Source organism: Hoplias malabaricus, chromosome 4 (genome assembly GCF_029633855.1).
Source record: "Hoplias malabaricus isolate fHopMal1 chromosome 4, fHopMal1.hap1, whole genome shotgun sequence".
Classification (NCBI taxonomy): Eukaryota; Metazoa; Chordata; class Actinopteri; order Characiformes; family Erythrinidae; genus Hoplias; species Hoplias malabaricus.
The window spans coordinates 17826636-17840547 of NC_089803.1; the positions used below are offsets into that span (position 1 = coordinate 17826636).

The 13912-nt window shown below is 36.2% G+C and overlaps 1 long non-coding RNA gene and 1 pseudogene across 2 annotated transcripts in view; one reads left to right on the top strand and one right to left on the bottom strand.

The window, feature by feature from the left end:
* Nucleotides 1-11767, top strand: part of LOC136693698 (zinc finger protein 850-like) — a 20041-nt pseudogene extending 8274 nt beyond the window's left edge.
* The window catches only part of LOC136693699 (uncharacterized), a 39908-nt gene that overhangs the window by 17550 nt on the left and 8446 nt on the right, over nucleotides 1-13912 (bottom strand). The window lies entirely within an intron of this gene.

Here is a 13912-nt window from a genome sequence, read left to right on the forward strand (position 1 = left end):
GTGACTGCTCCAGATTGTACCATTCTGCTGGCAGTGTATTGAATGAATGTGAAAATATCAAAGGGCGTTTTATTACCACATGAATGAAAACAGTAATATTTTTGTATAGCACAACTACATTTTAAAAAGTGTTAGGACTTCATCTGGGCTAGTGAACTCTGACTCTACTGAATATAATCCACTACAGAAAGTAGCCTAATACTTATGGAATACAAAATTGAGTTTTGACCTATTTTCTGTTCTTATTTCTTTTCCAGAAAAGAAAAACATTTATTTGCAAGGCTTCTCCTGCGCATAGTGTCCAAGACAGTTCAACTGTACTCCCACAGATACATAAAGAAACATCCCCAGGAGAAATATGCGACAATGTTGAAACTAGAAGAGATTAAATGTGAGAATACGGTGCGTGAAAGCTCCATTTCTCAGGAAACATTCTTGATTGCTCCTCACACTAATACGTTTGGTGGGCAAACACTCCACAAAATTCCACTTAACTGGAAAAACGATGACAGCTCAGATTGTGAGAAGAGTTCTGATAAACAGAGTTCTCCAACACAAAATCAGTGCCTTCACACAGAAGACAAATTATATTCCTGTTCACAGTGTGGGCATAGTTTTAATTTAAAGAGCAAACTGAGCAACCATCAGCGCATTCACACGAAAAAGAAAATACATCAGTGCTCAGAATGTGGAAATAGCTTTAGTAGTCCCAGTCGTCTGCAGACACACCAGCTCATTCACACAGGAGAGAAACCCTTTCAGTGCTCAGAGTGTGGGAAGTTGTTTAACAGACTGAGTAGTCTTCAAACACATCAACGCCTTCACACAGGAGAGAAACCGTATCAGTGCTCAGACTGTGGGAGGAGCTTTAATGAAATGAGGAATCTCCGGTCACATCAGCGCATTCACACAGGAGAGAAACCGTACCTGTGTTCAGAGTGTGGGAAGAGTTTTAATCAAATGAGTCATCTCCAAAGACACCTGCTCGTTCACACAGGAGAGAAACCGTATCAGTGCTTAGAATGTGGGAGAAGATTCAATAGACTAAATAATCTCCGAACACACCAGCGCATTCACACAGGAGAGAGACCCTATCAGTGTTTAGAGTGTGGGAGGAGTTTTAATGAACTGAGAAATCTACAAAAACACAAGTGCATTCAAACAGGAGAGAAACCACATTGACAGTGCCACATCAAAAATGTATAATCAAATTCAAATTACATGTAGTGGATATTAATAATTTGGCAGACTAATCTAGTATCAAGTTTTCAAATTAAATTTTTATCATAGGTTTTTGATGTTATAGTAAAGGCTCAGAATGTGGGATGTGGTTTTTTTTTTTTCTTTAAAGCCTGATCACGTTCAAAGATCTCCAGCGAAGTCACACAGAAGAAATACTGGGTTTCTGTTTAGCGTGAGAAGAGTTTTAATAGACGGAATAATATCCAAACACACCAGCTCATTCACACAAGCAAGTTTCTGTGTGCAGATTGTAGGAAGTGTTTTAATCAACTGAGTTACCTCAAAACACACATTCAGTTTCACACAGTACAAAAACCATATCAGGAGATAGGAAGACATTTATTACATAGAGGGATAAAAAAAAAAGTGCTTTCACACTGAACAGAAGCAATAACAATCCACAAAGTGTGGATGTACCTTTAGACATTTGGATTTAGGCAATGGTGGCCTAAGGTTAGAGAGGCTGTCTTGAGACTGGATAGTCACTGGTTAAAACTTAATGATCAGCAAAACAGCACTGTCTCCTCCCTCAACATCCCTGACTGAAGTGATCTTAAGCACTGGTGTGTGTGTGTTTTTCACTGCAATGGAGAGTTTAATGCGGAGTAAACATTTTGTTGTACATAGTCAGTATAATGATGTATAAATAATGGAAAAAGTAAAAACTTGATTTGGTGCTACTGCTTGGGGAATTTTTTAAGTTTTATTTCAATGTTATTTTGACAAAACAAGGGCTTTTAGTGATTTATTAGCATTAATAAACCTGATGTTGGCAGATAAATATGTTGACAGCACATAAGCCTAATGACCTCTAATGAATTTGTTCATTGTGGATGAATGTGATGATTGCAAGGGTTTTCTAATGTGAACTCGGACTAAACTTGGTGAAGTACATGTATTCTGAGTAATAAAATGAATGATCTACTATTGATGTCCCCAACTCTTTACTCTTTAATATAATGTAGAGTTTGTATTTTCAATGTACTCTGCACATTGAGATAGAGTTTCTTTTTTTCTATGATGTGTGGCATTTGTATTTGAATAGAATACAGCATGTAGGGTGACTGCCATTTCACCCCTTGCTCCAAGCATTTAACCCTATTCCCCGTTTTGCCTAGGGGTATGGTGTCTCAGTTCTTTTTGGAAAAGGAGCCACAGGGTAAAGTGTTATAGCTTTATAGTCCTTGAAACTGAGATTTTTCAGTTATGAATGCTATGTGAATCACTTGCAAAATGTCCATGCAAGGAACCAAAGAAACCCACCTAGCAGTATTTGTTTTCTGCCACAAACATTACCTTCCACTTTGGATGGTTTAACAATACATTCTAAAGCATTTGCTGTGTGCTGTAGGAGCTATTTTATATACACATGCCTGTTCAAAAAAGGGACCTCAATGGAAATGTATTTCTGCAGAAACAAAATTGAGGTTTATATGTTTATGATTATTGTTGACCTGTTAAACAAACCTAATACAATGATTAGCTACTAGCTACTATCTTAATCTCACATGATACTCCAGGTGACAGTCTGTTTGGTGTTGTTGGATTGACGTGTTCATAGAGATTTCTGAGAATATATTAGACAGACACACAAGTGAGGAGAGAAAGTAGAATTAATTTGAAGATAGAGATGGAAATGTTTGCAGAGATTTTACTAGATTGCTTATTTGGTCACTCTGTCCCACCATCAGTGAGAGCATTCACAAATTATAGCCAAGGTTATCAACTCTGTTACATAAACAATCCACCCCACCCACCCAAGCTTCAAGGTTATTGACCAGTGATAAACAGGCTGAGAAGGGACAAACTGCTCTGAAAGAGTTACAGTGACCTCAAACAAGGTAAAAAAAAAGGATCAGAATGAAATAAAGAGTTGATACAAAATTAATCATTTTCCAAAAAATCCCCTTTGTGATCATGTAATGAAAAATAATGACGTTCTCCTCTATGGGTCTCACTCATTGGTAGGTGGACTGTGACCATAGGTGTGAATGCGTGTGTGTCACCCTGCGAAAGACTGGGATATAGGCACACTGCGACCCTGAATTGGATAAGCGGTTACAGACAATGAAAGAATGATTCTCAGTGTTTTTTTTTTTTTTTGTTTTTTTTTTTTTTTTTACATTTAAGGACATTTTATACTGCAATAATACTAACTTTTATATTAAATAATATTAACTATTATATTAAGGGGCAGCACGATGGACTGACCAATTAAATGTTTACAGAGAAGGTTATCGACAAATAACGGTAGCGCTACAGTCAGACCGTCCAATCAGAAGATTTTAGGCTACTTCACTACGCCCCCTTCCCACTCAAGCGAACCAATCGGAGTAGGGGAGGGCGGGACTAGTTTGTGAACGAAACGCTTCTCGAAGTTCTATGTAAGCTCTAGAAAAACAAAATCCCGGACGTTTGTGAAATTCCGCCCGGACATTTTTTAAGTCTAAAAAAGAGGACATGTCCGGGTAAAAGATGATTTCTGGTCACCCTGGTTAATATTAGATAGCATTTTCATTCTCATCATAAAATACATCCTGACACATAGAGCTGGTGCAATTCTGTATTTTTAATTGCTGTAAGTCACTCCAGCAAGAGTTGGGTATTAGACATTCATTTTTCACATGTTTACGGCTGTGTGCTAAATACCGGCTCTAAAGTCGCGCCAAATGCAGAAAAAGTAAATCACGTGACTGAAACACGAGGTCTAGCAAAGGGGGCATGTGAATAAAACGTAGACTCTATGACGACAAGGGGCGGGTTTGTTGACGCTGGTCAACAGCGTGGTTTTAAGAGGTCCCAATGCCTTAAGACGCTCAAAACGGACGTACCAGTAAGGTATTTTATGTTGTCTTCAGTCATTCAGACACCTTAAGACGTCACAAAACGAGTTGAAAGTTGACGTTTTATCACGGACTTTGAACTACACGTAAAAGAGCACATGCTATTCCGGTCTGGAGCTCCTGTGTCTGAGGCTGGACTTGTCGATTTCCGCCTTGTGTTGGGGAGAGGATCAGGACGTGTTTTAATGAAGGTAAGGAGCTGTGTGAAACTGTTTACATCGTGTTTGTAACTCACTCTCACAGGGGAATGTGTGGGCTTGGTGTTCACTAAGATCAGGAGGATAGTGTTGGCTCACAGCTCTATCTGTAATCCTGAAGGAGAGAGTTTTGTTTCGCATGGGACAGATATTCCTGAATAAAAACAAGCAGTGTTTAACAGAACAGCAGCACCCAGACAGCGAGCATATATCGGTCCACTGGCATAAAAAGGCTGGCAATAAAACTAATTCAAATATTACCAACAACTATGAGAGATATAGCAATGAGTATAAGCCTTATATAAAATGATAAAAATGCTGACACTGTGCTGGATTTAAATTATTTACTAATCTTATTTATAAAAATAACAAAAAGAACCTAATGAAGGAAAATAATGTAAATTGAACTGTGAATGGAAAAGGGCTAAAATGTGTAATTTTGTGTAAAATTCTGTTTAATCAGCAGTGGTCCGCCCAGAAAACGCTGTGTAAAACACTAGTGGACCTCCAACTGTGACCTCAGTGTGTCAACAGTCGTCTGCTGTCTCCTTGCTATCAGGGTAAATACATAATAAATATAATAGAATGTGTTTTTCAGTGGCTACATTAAACATAAATCCTATTTAAGTACTTTATTATATCTAGAGCTTTCTGGTAAAATATTTTCATTTTTTGGATTATAAGAATTCATATTGAGCAGCCAGGTTTTTCTGTTATAAAACCTCAGTGTATTACATGTTATTAAAAATACAATATCAGATTTTGTATTTTTAACCCTAACATTAATATAGTAGCAAATTAATGTCATTGTAAACATAATGGAGTAAACGTGTCCTGAGCATATAATGAAGCCATGCATCCTCTGTGTTGCTCTTAGCCCTTTGTTTTCACACATAGTTCAGCCCTGTGGAAATTTTGCCCTCCCCAAGAGACAAGTCATATAGGTGTTATATTTTAACTCTGAAGATTGAAAAACGTTCATTGGTGATGGATGACATATTTTTTACTTAAGACAGCATGTCATCAGTATGGTAATGAATTTCCAGTTAGCTTGAAATTTTAACATGTATTTTTGCAAAGCATTGGCAGATTTTGTTGGTGATACTGGGTCAATGATGTGACGCTCATTTTTATGTGTACATATGGGTTAGATAAATTTAAAATAGTTTAAAATTTAAAATAATATAACAAATTACTTTTTTAAACATCATTTTCATCAAACCCTAATCTTAAAGTTTTGGATTTATTCAATTTTGAGAGCGTATTAAGAGAATTTTGGTAAAAATGTCAATATGGTGTAACCACAAAAACATGAACCAAAAAATAAACTTGCTAATGTGAAATTCTCTCCAAAATCAATTCTAAAATAATCTGGCGTGATCTTGCATAAGAACTTTTCTATAAAAAAATAAAAGCAACGAAACCCCAGTGTTCTGAATGTTTTAATTTATATGGGGAATAATGTCTGTCACATCAACCACTTGAAATGTCAAAGTGGTGTAACCACCATTTAAGGAGCCATTTTTTAAGTATTATGTCATAAGTTTATGTGGCAGGAAATGATGTCACAGAGAAGGACCCTTGAAGACCCCAACTGCTATGAGTCAAAGTTAATAACACTCTTAAAAATGTAACATAATTAAGTGTTTTAGGCATAATAATCATAAAAATTTTAATGTAAAGTTAAAACTGTGTTTGAATATTCACATAAAGGTCAAGAGTGTACATGGTTGTCCATAATAATGCCTGCAAATTTTGATTATTAAATAGAAATGTCAAATGGTGTCAAACGGTTACACCATTTGTCTTTCTGTTTGAGACCAATTTGATCAGATTCAGGGTCAAGTGTATGTAATTTAAGGTGCCAATTATATTATTTTTATAACTTAAATAGTGACTAACTGTTTAGCATGAACAGTTTTAATAGGGTTATATTTAGATTGTTATTTATCGAGATATATATATATATATATATATATATATATATATATATATATATATATTTTTTTTTTTTTTTTTTTTTTTTAAATTTAAATTTCCATAATACATTTTTAATATTTTTACGATGCATGTAAACAGTATGATTAATTTATAAATAATATATTATAAATAACGTGTACTTGTTGTCCCCCAGTTGATGCCACAAAGACAGTATATGGAGAATAAAAGGATACAAATCTTTTAAACCTTACTCCTCCATCGATTAACACTTCAGGAGATGACCAGCATATTGCCCCTCCAGTAACCCATAGTTAACCCTCATGATCATGACTGTGTGCAGCCAAATGTAGAGGTACCACAGGCATCCTCAACCCCTTTAATAATTCATGTCTTAAGTTTCTGACATGCTGTTTCATTCATATTATGTTAACGTGAAACAATTGGTTCAGATCTCATCAGGTGACATGAACTCACACTGATAGTTGGCAGTTTTTAAAAATGTTATCAACACAGTGATGAAAGAAATTTAAAAAAAATGTTTGATACTCTATCACTCAAAATATCTCTCTCCTTCACTCTCTCTCTTTGAAAGCAATGGCTGTCATTTTACGAACTGAAATTGTATGAGAACTGAACTGAACTGAAATGAAATCGGAATCGAACACAACTTAATCCTGTTTCTTCATTGGTGTTATGAAATTGTTTTTGATATGGAATAAGATGAGTAACATAAATATATACTGAAATATCCAATTCTATTTACCTTAATGATTATTTTCTGTGTCAGTTTCTTGTCCTTTTGCTGTAGAAGGTTTATGGTCAATTGGTGTAACCGATTTATGTCATTTGGTGTAACCAGTATCTTGTCTAAAATACTAATATTTTACAAAAATTAATATGGATTTAAATTTTATACTCTACTACACTGTAACAATGGTCAAAGAATATACATAAAACAAGACGTTTATGGCATATGGTCTTGCTCAGTACAATGAAAAATCCATATAATCTAAATTTTGAAAAAATATAATAAAACATTCTCATGGGATATTGCAAAATAAACTACTAATTTTATCAATTGCATGAACTCTAGGAGGTGTGAAATATAAGATATTTGTAATTTTTTGTGGTTACAACATTTGACAATTTAACAGACTGTCCGTTCTGTCTTTTCTTAAAAATAGTACAAATATCATATTAAATAATATGAATACATCAGAAATACACAATATACACTTTCACAAACCTCAGGCATGTTTTGTTTTAAACATATTTTTGAATTGATCTTCTTGCCAAACCTTATCTGTCACTGACCCTATTATGGAATATATCAGACTATGTTTCACTATTTTTACTAAAATGACAGCAGTCATATTGTTGCTCATTATTGTTAGTTTACTACATCATTTGCAAACAACAGCAATCCTTCAAAATTTGTGAAAATGTCAGGAATGAACAGTCAGATTATAAAAAAATGCTCCAACATTCTTGGATTAAAGTCTTTTTACATTGACTTCTTTTGAAAGTTAAAAAAAAAAATTTCTCTCTCTCTCTCTTTATCTCTTCTCCTGTGACATTTATTTCAGAGATGTGTACTTTTCTTGGGACAGTGAGGAAATTGTGTGTGTTGTTTTCAGTTATGCTCCAGGTGTCTCCTGCCATCACAAGTACTACTTTGAACAAATGAGGTCTGAGATTACTTCATCCTGGAGGAATCCATTATGACTTGTGACCTGAGACCATACTGAATGTGGTGTCAAACTACAACTGAAATTGGTAGCTTAATCTAACATTTTTTCGTGTTGAAATTTTTATTGAATACAACATATTTCCTCTCGAATTTTACATATTTCCTTTTTCTTTTACAGAAAAGACAAACGTCAGTTTGCAAGGCATCTCTTGCCCATAGTGTCCAAAACAGTTTTACTTTATGTCCACCAATTCATCAAGAAATATCATCAAGAGGAAAATATCACAGTGCTGAAATCAGAGGAGATTAAACGAGAGAATACAGTGTGTGGAAATTCTCTCAGGAAACATCATTGACTGCTCCCCACACTAAATCATCTTACTGCTTTGATTGTAACAGGAATTTTGTTTAAGACCCATTAAAAAAGCAAAATCGGTGTATTCTTACAAGAGAGAAAATGTTTTCCTGTACAGAGTGTGGAAAGAGTTTTGATTTTAAGAGCAAACTCAAAAGGCACCTGGTTATTCACACAGGAGAGAAACCTCATCAGTGCTCTGAGTGTGGGAAAAGATTTAGTCAGCTGTGGAGTCTCCAAACGCACAAGACCATTCACACAAGAGAGAAACCATATCAGTGCTCAGAGTGTGGGAAGAGTTTTAATAGAGTACTTAATCTCCAGGCACACCAGCGCGTTCACAAAGGAGAGAAACCGTATCAGTGCTCAGAGTGTGGGACCAGTTTTTATCAGCTGAATCATCTCCAAAGACACCAGCGCATTCACACTGGAGAGAAACCGTATCAGTGTTCAGACTGTGGAAAGAGTTTTAGTAGACGGAGTAGTCTTGAAACACACCAGCGCATTCACACAGGAGAGAAACCGTATCAGTGCTCAGACTGTGGGAAGAGGTTTAATGACTTGAGGAATCATAACACACATCAGCGCATTCACACAGGAGCGAAACCATATCAGTGCTCAGAGTGTGGGAAGAGTTTTACTAGACAAAGTAATCTCCAGACACACCAGCGCATTCACACAGGAGAGAAACCGTATCAGTGCTCAGACTGTGGGACCAGTTTTAATCAACTGAATCATCTCCAAACACACCAGCGCATTCACACAAGAGAGAAACCATATCAGTGCTCAGGGTGTGGGAAGAGCTTTAATGAAATAAGGAATCTCCAAACACACCAGCGGATTCACACAGGAGAGAACCTGTATCAGTGCTCAGAGTGTGGGAAAAGTTTTAATAGACTAAGTAATCTCCAGATACACCAGCGGATTCACACAGGAGAGAAACCGTATCAGTGCTTAGAATGTGGGACCAGTTTTAATAGACTAAGTCATCTCCAGACACATCAGCGGATTCACACAGGAGAGAAACCGTATCAGTGCTCAGAGTGTGGGAAGAGTTTTATTCAACGGAATAGTCTGCGAAGACACCAGCGGATTCACACCGGAGAGAAACCATATCAGTGCTCAGAGTGTGGGAAGTGTTTTAATAGGTGGTGTAGTTTCTCAAGACACCAGCGCATTCACACAGGGGAAACACCCTATCAGTGCTCAGAGTGTGGCAAGAGTTTTAATGAAAAGAGGAATCTGCAAGTACACCAGCATATTCACACAGGAAAGAAATCTTATCAGTGCTCCGAATGTGACAAGTGTTTAACAAGCCTGAGGAATCTCAAAGTGCACCAGCGAATTCACACAGGAGAAAAGCCATATTTCTGTTCAGAGTGCGGGAGAAGTTTCCGTACACTGGGTAATATTATAAGACACCAGCAGTGTGTTCACAGTGGATAGAAACCGTATCAGTGTTCAGAGTGTGGGAAGATTTGTTTTAGTCTGAGGGATCTGAAAAATCATCAGTACCAGTGCACCAAGTGTGGGAATACCTTCAGACATTTGGATTTAAAGACACATGAAGAAAGAAGTAATGACTTGATGTAATGCAGAAAAACGTTGGAAGTGTATTCTAAAGTGGACTCAGACCGAACTTGAAGGACATGTCTTGCAAGGATGAAAGTAAATGATCTGACACAGATCATTCACATGATTTTTTTTTTTTTTTTTGTCTTCACTAATATGATGTACGTTTATCATTTCTGTAATTTTTATTTACAACAAATTTAGCCATTTAAATTCTGTCGAGTCTGTGTTAATGAAATATCTAATTCTCTAATTGGTGAGCTGGGACATTATTATTTCAGAGATGTGTATTTTTCTTGGGACAAGAAAATTTGGTTAAAAAACAAACAAACAACTAATTTCCATGAGTTTTATGTTCTCATAAATAGAGAGAGGAACCTGGACTAAGAGGTTTCACAATTTTTTCATTTTCCAATATTTATTACAAAACAAAAATGCTTTGAACAGGCTGTTTCCACGTCCTAAACACCTGAAACTAAAAGAAAATGCTTTGTACAGGTGTCCAGAGATCATTCTTGCATTGCTACAGATATGGATCAGATCTCAATACCACATATGAAAGTGGCCCATATCTGATTTTAAATAGTCAGTGTAATTTGTGCTGTTCACACAGCCACACAAACAACACATCTGTGTCACATATGACGAAACATCGAATTTGGGCCACTTTTACTGTGTGCTGTGTGAATGTAGCCTTAGGGAGTGATTTGGGACACGTACAGAATGTGAGCAGCTGCAGCTAATGGTTCTAAACAAATACTACATAATTTCAATGAATATCTTGAATGAATTATCTTTATTCTTATTGTTTTGTTTTTTTTGTATTCATAGCTGATCTTTTGATGTAATATGTTTTTAGATTGTCAATTTATTGTTTCTTGTTTACATAAGGATAACACTTGGTTTCATTATGTTTTCAGTTAAAACTAAACTTATTGTCTGAATTCATTTTGGTGGTAAATATATATTAAATAAACCTTAAGTGCCAGTTGCTGCTCTCAGCCTCAATTTATATCAAGAAAAACATTAAACTATATATGTTTGTGTGTGTGTGTATGTATGTATGTGTGTGTATATATAATTATTTATCACTGTCCAATCAAAAACATGTATTTCCCAAAATAGCAACAGGAGAAGGAAAGAAACCTTCTTAAATTCGGGTGAAGGTCGATGTAAAAAGGTTTTTATTCAGTACTGTAATAAAATAATTAATTAGATGTGATTTGTTTGTAAGAGATCTGATATTTATAAGAGCTAACTTAGTAACTTGTGCATTTGCTATTTGAATCCCTATCTCACATTTTATATGTTGTAGACTCGCCAAATTCACAGAATCTGACCTGTACTCCCTGTTCTTTCTGTTCTGTACTCCCTGTATCTGATAAGTACTGGAATGAGAGAGATTACAGGCACCCAGAGTCTATGCTTTTTTTGAAAATATGTACTGCAGACATCATCAGTGCAGTAACCAGGACACGGAAAACATCACTTTCCAAAGCTCGCTTTCTAGCCTGGCTTTGAAATCAGAGCAGAACAAACCAATACAGATCATATATGACTTCATTCTTTGCCCAAGACAGCTTGACTCCACTATATATAGTTAATTTTTTAAATATCTAATATAACACCATTAAATAGCTGAGTTCACTGAATTCAAAGGTAGTTCTGTAATGATACCCCCTTTAAAAGTCAGTTTGTGAAATTTCTACCCTCCTAAATATTCTACGATCAACTGTGAGTGTTGTTGAAAAGTGGAAGCATAGGAATCACTGTCATGAAATGGTAGAACAGATATGTATGCCTGTGGATTTAAAATGGGATGTTATAAAATCTCCTGTTTTTGTAAAGTGTAGGGGTCCCAATATGTTTGCCAAAACGATGTACCAAGTGTGCTTACAGTAATTACAAACCCCGTTTCCAGAAAATTTGGGACATTGTGTAAAATGAAATAAAATTATGAGACTGTGATTTGTATTTCTCAAGATTTTTTTTTATCTAACCTAAATACAAAACTACAAATTTATTTAGTCAATGGCAGTCACACTAAGTTGTTTTCAGTCATGTGATTCTGACGAGGCATAAAATCCAGATGGCGGGCAGGAAGGGAAAAACAATGGAGGAAACTTGGGTGAGGAGCCTGTATTTTTCTGCTTTGCATGTTTCTCATGTAATAATGCTTAAACAGGAAATCCCATCATATGTTGGAAATGATGATTGTTTTGGAGAGTGATTTTTAACTGAAACATAAGATTAGGTGGGTCGCAGTCGGGTCAAACTCGGTGGCAAGGTGCTCCACGACGACTGTCATGTGTTTCTCTCAATGTTAACGTTATGGATGTTTAAGGTAACTTAAGTTTTAAGTCATTTGGGCAGCCACAGAACTGAGAGAAATGCAATACACTCTCATCATAGACTGCACAATAAATTCATCTTTCAATGTCCACCTTAAATTGTGTGTCAGGTACATATGGTGAATTTTAGGAGCACCTTTAAAAACGAGACAAGCTCCTCAACCACTGGAGAGGCAGCTTCGCTCACATCCCCATCGCGAGCAGGAGCTCCACACAGACCCATCAACTGATAAGGTCAAGGAGAAGTGATGTTTTCCTGGCTCTGGCTGCTGCAGTGATGATGTCTGCAGAAAGTTATCAAAACAAGCTCGGACTCTCTGAGCCTGTAATCTCTCACATTCCAGTACTTATCAGACACAGAACGAACACAGTGTACAGGTCAGATACTGTAAATGCAACCGAAACACAACATATAAAATGTGAGACAGAGATTCAAGTGTAAAGTGCACAAGTTACTAAGTTAGCTCTTTTAAATATCAGATCTCTTAGAAACAAAACATTTAACTAATGATTTTATTGTAGCATATCATCTGACTGACAGAAGCTGCTGTTGTGCCATTGATAGTCTATATGTTGACATCTAAAGCCAAGGTGCTAGACTCAATGTTATAGAGCTATAGATATAATGAGACTTCTAACTTCCTGTGTGCATGTTTGTTTGGCAAGACAGTCAGACATAGGTATTCAATGGTTTTCCAGAGAAAAGAGCCAGTTTCAGATGAGAGAGTAAAGCCAAAATGATGTGACTTCATTGGCCACAAGTGATCAGATGGCCTGGAAATTCCAGAACTGTCCAGAGTTTGAGTAGTTGCCTTGAATCCCAAAATCTGCCTCATTTTTCTTAAAACTGTAACTGATTTAGCAGTGGTAATGTGAACAAGCTAAATGGAGAGCTGTTTTGGCTGTTATATCAAACCAGATAATGGAGAATGCAGCTGTTTCCTCAAAATGTAGGAAGAGTTTTACTCAGCTGAGTAATCTCCAAACACACCAGTATCAGTGCTCAGAATGTGGGAAACGTTTTAATGAAATGAGGAATCTCCAAACACACCAGCACATTCACAAAGGAGAGAAATTGTATGAGTGTTCAGAGTGTCTGAAAAGTTTAACCAGCTTGAGGAATCTCTAAGAGCACCAGAGACTTCATACAGGAGAGAAACCATATGTCTGTTCAGAGTGTGGGAAAAGTTTTACTAGACTGAGTAATATTCTAACACAGGAGGGAAACTGTATCAATGTTCAGAGTGTGGGAGGAATTTTATTAGACAAAGGGATCTGAACTATCACCAGTGCATTCACCAAGATCAGAAGCAGTACCACTGCACTGAATGTGGGAGTACCTTCAGGCACTTAGATTTAAAGATGCATAGATGCATTAAGAAAGATGTAACATCTTGAGGTTGTTGTGCTGCTGCCTGATCTTCAGTGATTTTAGTGGTTGATATTTATTTTAAAAGCTGTTGATTGCTTTATTGTGACACATCATTCAAGGATTTTCCTAGTCACATTGTGGTAGTGTGTAATTTTCTGTTATTTCTGCTGTATACTTTATCATTTAATTGTATACTCGATTCTCTCTTTCTCTCCTACAGCTAGTTTTACATAACCACATGTTCATTGAAATGTAGATTGAGGTTCAGCCTTTAGTTACAAAGACACTGATAACTGTTTTCCCCTCATTTGTAATCAAATGACCTTTTGTCTACTGACCTTATTGTGAT